Genomic DNA, 9761 nt, shown 5'->3' with positions numbered 1-9761 from the left:
GCTCGCGCTCTCAATGATTTTAATATAATATTTATAAATCTCAACCATACAATTGTGCTTGCTGAACCTGTGATTAGTGGTCAGGATCTGGCACCCATTCCAACTGCATATCATTGTACTTTTAATTTTCATTTCACTAAGAACTACTGAACATGAATAATTTTTATGTTTATTGACCATTTTTATGTCCATCCTCCTGATGAATTTCCGGTTAAAGTGTCTGCCCATTTTTCTGTTACCCCAGGTTACAAATATCTGACTACCGAGTAGCTCATACATGTGCTTTAATGTTATGTAAATTTGCCCTTACTTTGAAATGAATGAACTAACCCCTACTTGCAATGAAATCATTACAATCCCCTTCACTTGAGTAAGGGCAGCTTTTAAGTCATTGACAAGCTTAAATCTTTTCTGGTGCAGGCTAAAAAGATCAAATAAAAGGAAATAAACACCACTGCCACCACATTAATTCCAATTTATGATGATGATATTAGTCAGTTGAGGCTTTCTACTCCTGTAAAGATTAGCAATCTTGTGCTTGCTTTGGCGGCACATATACTAAAATTGGAATGATACTGAGAAGATTAGCATGGCCCCTGCGCAAGGAAGACACGCAAATTCATGAAGCATTCCATATTTAAAAAAAAGAGATTAACAGTCTTGGAATCCCACAGCCCAGGTGGTGTAGTAGTATTGCAATCTACAAAAGTCAAGCAGTTCAAAACCAACAGCCGCTATGTGGGAAAAAGACAGGGCATTCCACTCCTTTGAAGAGTTACAATCTTAGAAATGTACAGGGGAAGTTCTCGCTTGTCCTATAGTGTCACTATGGGTCGGCATCAACTCAATGGCTGTGAATTGGTGTTTTTTTTCATAGGATTGCTATGTGTCAGAATCAACTCAATGGCAGTGTGATAGCTAGGTTTATTGTGCCCACCTGACCAATACGAACATATGGTATTAATCAAGTCACGGTATGATTGGAGGGCAAAGAGATAAATGGATCTGCAAGGCCCCCTCTCTCATACTCTTTGGTGGTCAGACCAGCATGCTGCTGCTTTAGCTAGATCTCTGCCTCAACTTGTGAGCTACACTACCTGTGGGCCAAGCCAATCTATGGATAGTGTTGCTAGAGCTTGAGGCTCCTTTGAGACCTTCTTCTCCACTCTGCTGGTGCATACATAGCTTAACTTGAGGCTGGTGGATATTGTCACCTTGCTTTGCTTGAGTTCAATATCCCATCTGGGCCTTCTTCCCTAAGCTCCCAAACTGCAGACTGTTGCTGACTCACCCTGCTGTCTGCTGCCTATGGGCAGACTCTGCCTACCTTGCCTGAGGGAAGAGTCCCTTGCCTGCTTCCTTGACCTTGAATCTGGCAGCCCAGGCAAGTTGAAGAACTTCCAGTATATGAACTGTTCCAAGGAAGTGAGTTGAACTGCACACTCTGTACTGCTGTATGGATTAAATATATAAATATAGGTGTATTAGTCAATGTTTATTTACACACACACACAATAAGGAAGCAGATAGACTTTGGGCTTCTATTTAAATCTTACCTCAGTACAACAACAGTGGAAATGTATAATACTCACCCTCCAACACGATTGCTGAAGACAAAATAGGTGCTAAGCAAATCTGGTGAAAAAAGCTGATGGTGCTGACTATCAAAAGATATAGCATCTGGGGTCTTAAAGGCTTGAAGCCAAAAAAGCGGCCATCTAGCAGAGAAGCAGTAAGCCCATGTGGAAGAATCACACCAGCCTGTGTGATTATGAGGTGTTGATGGGATCAGGTTACAGGCATCAGAAGACCCAAAACAAACAAATATGTTGTTGAGAATGAGGGGGATTGGAGCAGAGACCCCAAACCCCTCTCTAGATAATAGGACATTCCCTCACAGAAGGGTCACAAGGAAGGGATGAGTCAACCAGGGTACAGTATAGCATCCATGAAACACACAATATTCCTCTGGTTCCTTGAGGCTTCCTCACCCCCACTATCATGACCCCAATCCTACCTTTCATTTCTGGCTACACCTGAGCATGTACACTGGTACAGATAAGAGCTCACAACACACAGCATCCATGTCAGATAAATCCCTCAAGAACAGAAATGGGAACAATGATACCAGGAAGGAGGGGAGAAGGGGGGAAAAGGGGAACTGATCCCAATGATCAATGCATAACCCATCCCCATGCTCACCCCTAAGGGGGATGAACAGCAGAAACCATTGAGGAAGGAAGACAGTGATCAGTGTAAGATATGTAAGATATGAAAATAATAATTTATAATTTATCAAAGGTTCACAATGGTGGGAGGGTGTGGGAAGGAGGGTGAAAAAAGAGGAGCTGATACCAAGGGTTCAAAAGAAAGTAAATGTTTAGGAAATAATGATGGCACCATATGTACCAATATGATTGATACAATTGATGTATGGATTGTTAGAAGACCTGCAAGAGGCCCCAATAAAACGATCTTAAATTTTTTTTAAAATAAAAGTAAAACAAAAACATTGCCTACCCTTGTCTTAGAGCTTAAAATCTAAGCATTTGGTTTGCACAGGCTACAGCTCACTGTGGGAGCCCTCAATCCATTTTGCAACTTGACAAACCCAGTCTCCATTGAGTTTATTCTGATCATTAAATGACAATATACAAAGTAATGCTCCCAAACACCGTGTGTTGGAAAAGCAGATTATGACTCCCCTCACCAGCCCAGAAGGACCCCTGGTGGCATCATGAGGAAGGTGTTGCGGGCTCCTTCTGAGATTTACCATCTCAGACACCCTACACAGGGTCACTACAATGCCAACAGACACAGGGCTCCCAGAGTGCCTGTCATTGTTAAGCACCCAAAACAGAGAGCAGGTTGATTTGAGAAATTTTAAGCAAATTCCTGCAAGCACTAACAGAAGGAAACAGGGTATGCTACCTCCAAACTGCTTCAAAAATGCAATGAAAGTCAAGCAAATTTTATTCTTTAACCTATGTGACTCAGGTAAATTTTTACAATGGTCACAAGACGAGATTAGCAGATTTTCATAATGATCCCAGAATATAATTGATATTCTAAGAAAGTAGGTTTCACAATGATCACTAGTAAATTATCGACACCTACTTTTCGCCTGGGTGGGTTAGACCCACCACCCCAGAAGCTTCCTGCACCCTTGTTTATATAAATTAGCGAGGTGCTTCTGTGCCTGGCCTTACTAGAGCACTGCTCCTGAGGGCTCTAAATGGGGATGCTGTGCCTGGCTACTTCTCTTAATGAGCCTCTCTAGCTTCTTCCTGAGTTAGGGCATCCCTACTAATTAAGTTAAAAGGTAATTTTTACTGCAAGGGAGGGTGCTTTCACATTTTGGATTTTTAACATTAGCTTGAGTTAAGTTATATTTCTACTGTTTTAATTAACATTGGGGTAACTCTTTCACCTTTTCTATTAACTATAAGCCAGTATCAACTCATTGTTAGTGAATTTGTTTTCTGGTGTGTTTTTTTTTTTTAATGCTGTTGTTGTGATCAACCCAGTAAAGGCAATCTGGCTTTCAGGGACTTGCCTGGAAAGGATATTATGGAAATTAAGATGCCGAGACCATATGGTTATGAGTTATACGGTTACCAGAAGTTGGTAATTCGGAGACTCAGAGCCAATTGTGTACATGTTTCTAATTTACCATAATGTATATACCACATTAATGGTTCCTTTCCTGCTTCTGTAATCCCACTTATAACAGTGATGATTTCATAATGAATTTCCTTTGTATTCTAAGTTCTATGATTAGCAACATGACCAATAACCCTTTGGACATTGTTATAGCTTTGGATTGATGTTCTGCCCCACTAGGATGAGTTGCCTTTGTCTTGCATTTGTTCTGTTCAAGACTTACTAAAGTGTTCTCTTTATAGTACCTTTAATTTGGGGATCTTTTCTACTTAGGGCACCACTAAAGAAATGAATATTCTCTTCTCCAAAAATTTTAATTGACTTAGTTTTCACCTTTTGATATATAAACTATCTGTATCTTATTTTAGTGTACAGCATGAGTAAAGGATTGTGATGAGATGTTCAGACAGAGTTACCATTCGTGCTATGACTTGTCCTCATTCCACTGCTCTGCAACAATATATTTACATGAATCAAGTGACCACATGCATGTAGGTTTATTTCTGCATTCTCTACTCTTGCCTTTTTGTTTACCCTTGCCCAGGGTCCGTTTTTTTTTATTTTTTTATAACAACAAATTGACAACTTTCACGATCCCAACCAAAAAGAAGAGAGTTTTGCCAGAATAACCATTTTTCTCAGTAGGTCTTGGATTCTCTATCCCTATTAAAACATTATAATTGCCATTAAGTCACCTCTCCAAGGATGTCAGAGCAGGACTTTACTTCATAGGGTTTTCCATGGCTGCTTTCAGAAAACAGATCAGCAGGCCTTTGTGCACAGGAAGTTCTGGGTGGGCTTGAACTTCTAACCTTTCAGTGAGCAGTCAAATTTGGTAGCTGTTTGCACCATCCAGGAACTCCTGCATTGTGACCTAGCCTCTCAGCTGTTCCCTGTGGAATTAGCAGATGCCTTTTGAAATAAAGACCCCTGAATACCAGGCTCACCTGACTGGTCCGACTCTTCCCTGCATCCCATCCCAGTGGGTTCCTGATTATTAGTTCTGTGATCCGATCTTGCAGATATTTATCCATGTTGTCTCCTACCCAAATGTCTTACTTTTCCATTCCACATAAACAAAGTGGTATTTCAACACAACATCAAGGATTTAACCGCCACATAAAAAATGGTAATAAACATTTGAAAGCTATCAGTCTTCTCATTTTAAAAATGCCAATGAAAAGTCAGTCATAATTTTAGTTGATAAGATAGCAAATATTGAAGAATTAAAATAACAGATAAAGACATGGGGACATGCCCAGATTCTGCTGTAGTGAGACTGCAGCAGATTTTTTTCTTAAAAGAATGTTTTAAGATAATATTACAATGAATGATACGATTCTCTATACAAGCTGACACAGGAATTCTACTTCTGGATAATGTACGTATTCCTAAGGAAATAATCTGAAATTTGGAAAATACATACTAAATATATTTCAAATTTAGAATTACTTTAACATGCAAAACACCATTGAAGACTTAAAACTTCCATAATGTCGGGGGTTTAAGTGGAGAGAAAATGTTTTGAGAATGATGTACAAATGCGCTTTACACAATTGATGTGTATATGGATTGCAATAACAGTTGTATGAGCCCCTAATAAAATGTTTAAAAAAAAAAAATAACACATCCAAGAGTTCTAGAAATAAATTTATAAGTGCCCGGCCAATTTAACAAAAGAAAAAAATAATATGGTCATAAATTTTGATATACAAATAAAATAGAACATTATTCAACTTTAAAAATTACACTTCTCAAACATCCCTCAAACATGCCAAAGCAATGTGTTTTAAAATAACATGAACTATCAAAAGCAAGATTGCAAAGTTGAACACTATAAATTCTATTACTTTTAAAGAAAAAGGCATAGGAGAAAATCTAGGGAAAATGCTATAGGTGTTAATGTTGGTTTTCTAGGTGTGGATATAGTATATTTTCCCTGAATTTTTATAGTTTTAACTACTTCTCACATTTTTTGCTGAGCACACAATTATGAGCTTTTTCAATCAGAAATAACCAAAGGAAGGAAAGGATGTAGCTTTTATAGTAGAATGGGTTTATTTGTTCAGAATAAGCTATAGAATCCTGGTTAGTTTAAATTTTAGATCGCTAAATATATATGGTGTAAACTTGATAGTGCCTTTTAGGGATTCTGCTGCTCTTAGTTGGCCCTGAAGTCTATTCCAATTGTTGCTAAATGCCATCAAGTCAGGTCCCACCCACAGTGACAGGATGTGAAACAGAATGACACCTTGTCCAGTCCGCCACCCTCTCGATCGTTGCCATGCTGAAGACTGCCGCTGCAGCCACTGTATCCATCCATTTTGTTGAAGAGCTTCCCTTATTTGGACCCTCTATGTTCGTAAGAATCATGTCCTTCTCCAGGGACTAGCCCCTCCTAATCACATGTCCACAGTACATAGAATAAAACCCCACCACCCTAGCTTCTAAAGAGCATTCCGGCTGTACTTCTAAAACAGGAATTACATAATAGCACAAACCTAAAATGAAAGTCACAAAAGATAAACGCACTTTTCTCTTACAATTTCCAAGATATTTCAAGTGTTATACTTTTGAGTGTCACAATTATGAATATTGACTGTCTTTGAATCTTTTAATGTTACTCTTGTTCTCCTAAGGAGGGTTCACTCATTTGTTATGCCACAGGCATTTATACGTGATTTTCTTCATTACTTTGTCCACAGTTCAACTAAGATAAACTTCATTTTATATAAGTTATCAATGCATTACACGTTTACAGAAAGACATGTAATTTTGCCAAATCCTAGAAGCCTAACTCAGTCTGCCTGAGCACGCCAGAATGTCGCCTTGCCTCATTGCAGTTCTCTGATCTCTCCCCCTTCTCCCCAGCCCTCTGTCTAGCTCCTAGGCCAGCGTGCAGATATAATGGGGGAGTAGTAATTATTTGTTGGTTTAATATAATTTGTTTAGTCACTCGAGGATGACTAATTTGTATTCTCTCTTTCTTTTTATATTGAGGCGTAACAAACTCTGTTTTCTACCTAATGGAGTTTTGGGCGCTAACTTGCTAGTGTCACTTTCCTGTCTTTTCATTGGGTTTTCACCCCCAGGGTTCTCTGGCAGCCAATTCCCATCACTATGGTGTCCCAGCTTCAGTTCTGACACTACATCACTAGCAGCTGCACCACAGCTCTTGTTCAGCCTTAATAATAGAGCACAAACGGACTTGGCGAAGAGGAACAGAGTGATTTGGGCAGTGGAGGCACACAACAGACCCGTTCTATTCCAAGATCTTTACAGCATCCCCACTGTCCCCAACCAGGCAGGGAGGCCACTTTCAAGATTCACAGCGCACTGGCTACAGACCAAGCGACAAAGGCCTTGACCTCAGCCCTGGACGTGATTTCTTATTTAACTGGGAGAGTTAGAAAAGGACCACAGATCCGCGCACAGTGGTGTCTCTAGATATATGGAAAACATTTCAGTAAAAGGTAACAACCTTCCTTTCAGAACACAGGCAGGGAAGGTCTACTGTGACTAAAACATAGTCTAGCCTCCTATTACTTTATGTGATGACTATCATATGTAATAGTAAAGTTTCAAAAATCACATAAAAACCTATAGTTATGTATTTATATTAAAATCCCCACCAGAATCCAGAAAAAATTGTATGTTAGGGAAGTAGACAGATTGGTATCTATGCTACACTTCAACTAAATAAATGTTTGAATATGTTTTATAACATTTTATCAAACTATGGGAGACTCTCTATAGCAAAAAAGACCAGTTCTTCCAAGGCATAAAATAAAAGGGATGATAAAAAGCTCCATTTTTAAAATCATAAAACATGAAGTCACATTGTAAAAAAATAATTTCATTGGGATTTCTCACAGATATCACAACAATCCATAATTCAATTAGGTCAGCCATGATTATGCAACAACTGCTACCATCCCTTTCAAACATTTTCTTTCTTTTGGAGCTCTCTGATATCAGCTCCCCTTGGCCCCCTCCCTCCCCCCAAATCTCACACCATCCACTGTATCCGTTTCCCTACACTTCTGTTATTCATCCCCCACAAGTGGGGTTTGTCAGTCATCGGTTCCCTTTTCTCCCCCCAGGCCCCCTTTTCCATACCCTCAGAGAATTGTTGCTCCCATTACTATTTCTGACAGGTTTGTCTATCTTGGATTTCATGCAATGAACAATCTTGATTATACAAATGAATATTCACAGGTCTAACAAACTTAATGAGGTAACACTGAGACTGTAATTGTAAGGGCAGGAAATATTAAAGAACTAGAGTATAGTTATTTGTTTCTCCGTGCTGTACTGTACACTGGACATATCTTCTCTCCCACATGGCTCTTCTGTGAGGGTCTAACCACTTATCTTATAGGTGGGTTTTGGGTCTCCACTTTGTCTACGCTTCTTCACGTCATTTGATTGTTTGCTTTTGAACTTCTAATACCTTTTCCTGTTGACACTTCATGATCACACAGGCTAGTGTGTTTCTTCCATGTGCCTTTGTTGCTTCCCTGCTAGATGGTCACTTGTTTAACTACAAGCCTTTATACACACACATATTGACTAATACACCTATCTTTATATATTTACATATCTATATCTATACATATATATGGATATTACTTTCTAATTCTTTCCTCTTTTTCACTTTTCTTTCTTCCTACCCCACTATTGTTTCCCTATCATTCACCTCTCTGTTATTCCTCGAGGATATATGTCAATTGATCAAACATGATCTGAAATGCTACACCCTTCACAATAGCCAAGCATAAATTGAAATATCTAGGGATGTACCTAACTACAACAACAACAACAACAACAAATCCAAAAGATCTGGATGAGGAAAAAATCTACAGAACATTATTACAAGAAACCAAAAGAGACTTTCATAAATGGAAAAATGTCCAGTGCTCATGGATCAATATCATAAAGATGTTGATCCTAAGGCACTATACAAGTTCAATGCAATCCTGATACAAATACCAGCATCATCCTTCAAAAAAATGAAAAAAACTGACTACCACCTTCATATGGAAAGGGAAGAGACCCAGAATTAGCAAAGAGCTCTTCAAGACGAGTGGTTGGGCTTGCATTATTTGATTTTAGAACTTATTATACAGCCACAGTTGTCAAAACAGCATGGTACTGGCATAATGATATAAACGAAGACCAGTGGATAAGAACAGAAAATCCAGAAATAAAACCAACAGAATACACACACCAAGAGGAAAATAAAATAGACATGTGGGACCTACTAAAGATAAAACACGTGTGCATTTAAAAAAGTGTGTCTATTCTACATTCCCCCCACTTTTTTTAACAAGAAAGATATTAGCTGTTTTGTTTAAAGAATATCCTTTTAAGAAAAGTTACATGGCAAGGGGGTAAATAGTCTTGCTAGCCAACCTTTCATCTTCTATTTCTATCTATTGGACCTCAGCTTGTAAAGTAATATGCATGAACCAGCAGAATCATTGCCGACACTAACCCAACTAACTACCATTGAGTCAAGGTCGGCTCATAGCAATCCTATAGGACAGCACAGAGCTGCCCCTGTGAGTTTCTGAGATGAAGTAGGAAGCCCTGTCTTTCTCACATTGCCCATACTTGGTACTTAATAAAAGTGATTACCTATCAGCTGTTGGATCTTTTATTTTTTTGTCTTTCTTTAGTATGTTTTTCGGTATGAGAAAGTTAGGATGGGTGGATCTATGAAGACAACAACAGGATTAATAATTCTCTAGGGACACAGATTTTATTACCGATAGAATTATTCATTGGGGGGCTGGGAGAGGGGGTGCTGGGCGGGAGTCAACAATAATGGGTACAAGAAGGAAGAAAATGTTCCCAAGTTGATTATAGTGATGAATGCACAACCCTTCTTAATATGAGAACTATTGAACTTCATGATATGTTAATTTATCTCAATAAACCTATTTAAAGAGTACCCAACTTTTCTCTCTCATAGTAATGGAACTCTATTTAATTAATTTAATCTAATTTAATTTATAAAGTGCTACACTTTTTGTTTTAAAATTACATATATGAAGTTAGCTGTGCATATTTATATAGCATTTAGCATCCTCTGG

At 38.6% G+C, this 9761-nt stretch overlaps 1 non-coding gene across 1 annotated transcript; it reads left to right on the top strand.

Moving 5' to 3' along the window:
- The first annotated feature begins 534 nt into the window (after nt 1-534).
- LOC115868158 lies at nt 535-641 on the top strand. The gene has a single exon (XR_004045445.1). It is a non-coding gene; the product is annotated as a U6 spliceosomal RNA (small nuclear RNA).
- Nucleotides 642-9761: the final 9120 nt, after the last annotated feature.

The sequence above is a fragment of the Echinops telfairi genome, unplaced genomic scaffold (assembly GCF_000313985.2).
Source record: "Echinops telfairi isolate 266 unplaced genomic scaffold, ASM31398v2 ScPeMD7_7;HRSCAF=31, whole genome shotgun sequence".
NCBI classification, from domain to species: domain Eukaryota; kingdom Metazoa; phylum Chordata; class Mammalia; order Afrosoricida; family Tenrecidae; genus Echinops; species Echinops telfairi.
This window is presented reverse-complemented; position numbering and strand designations above follow the sequence as displayed.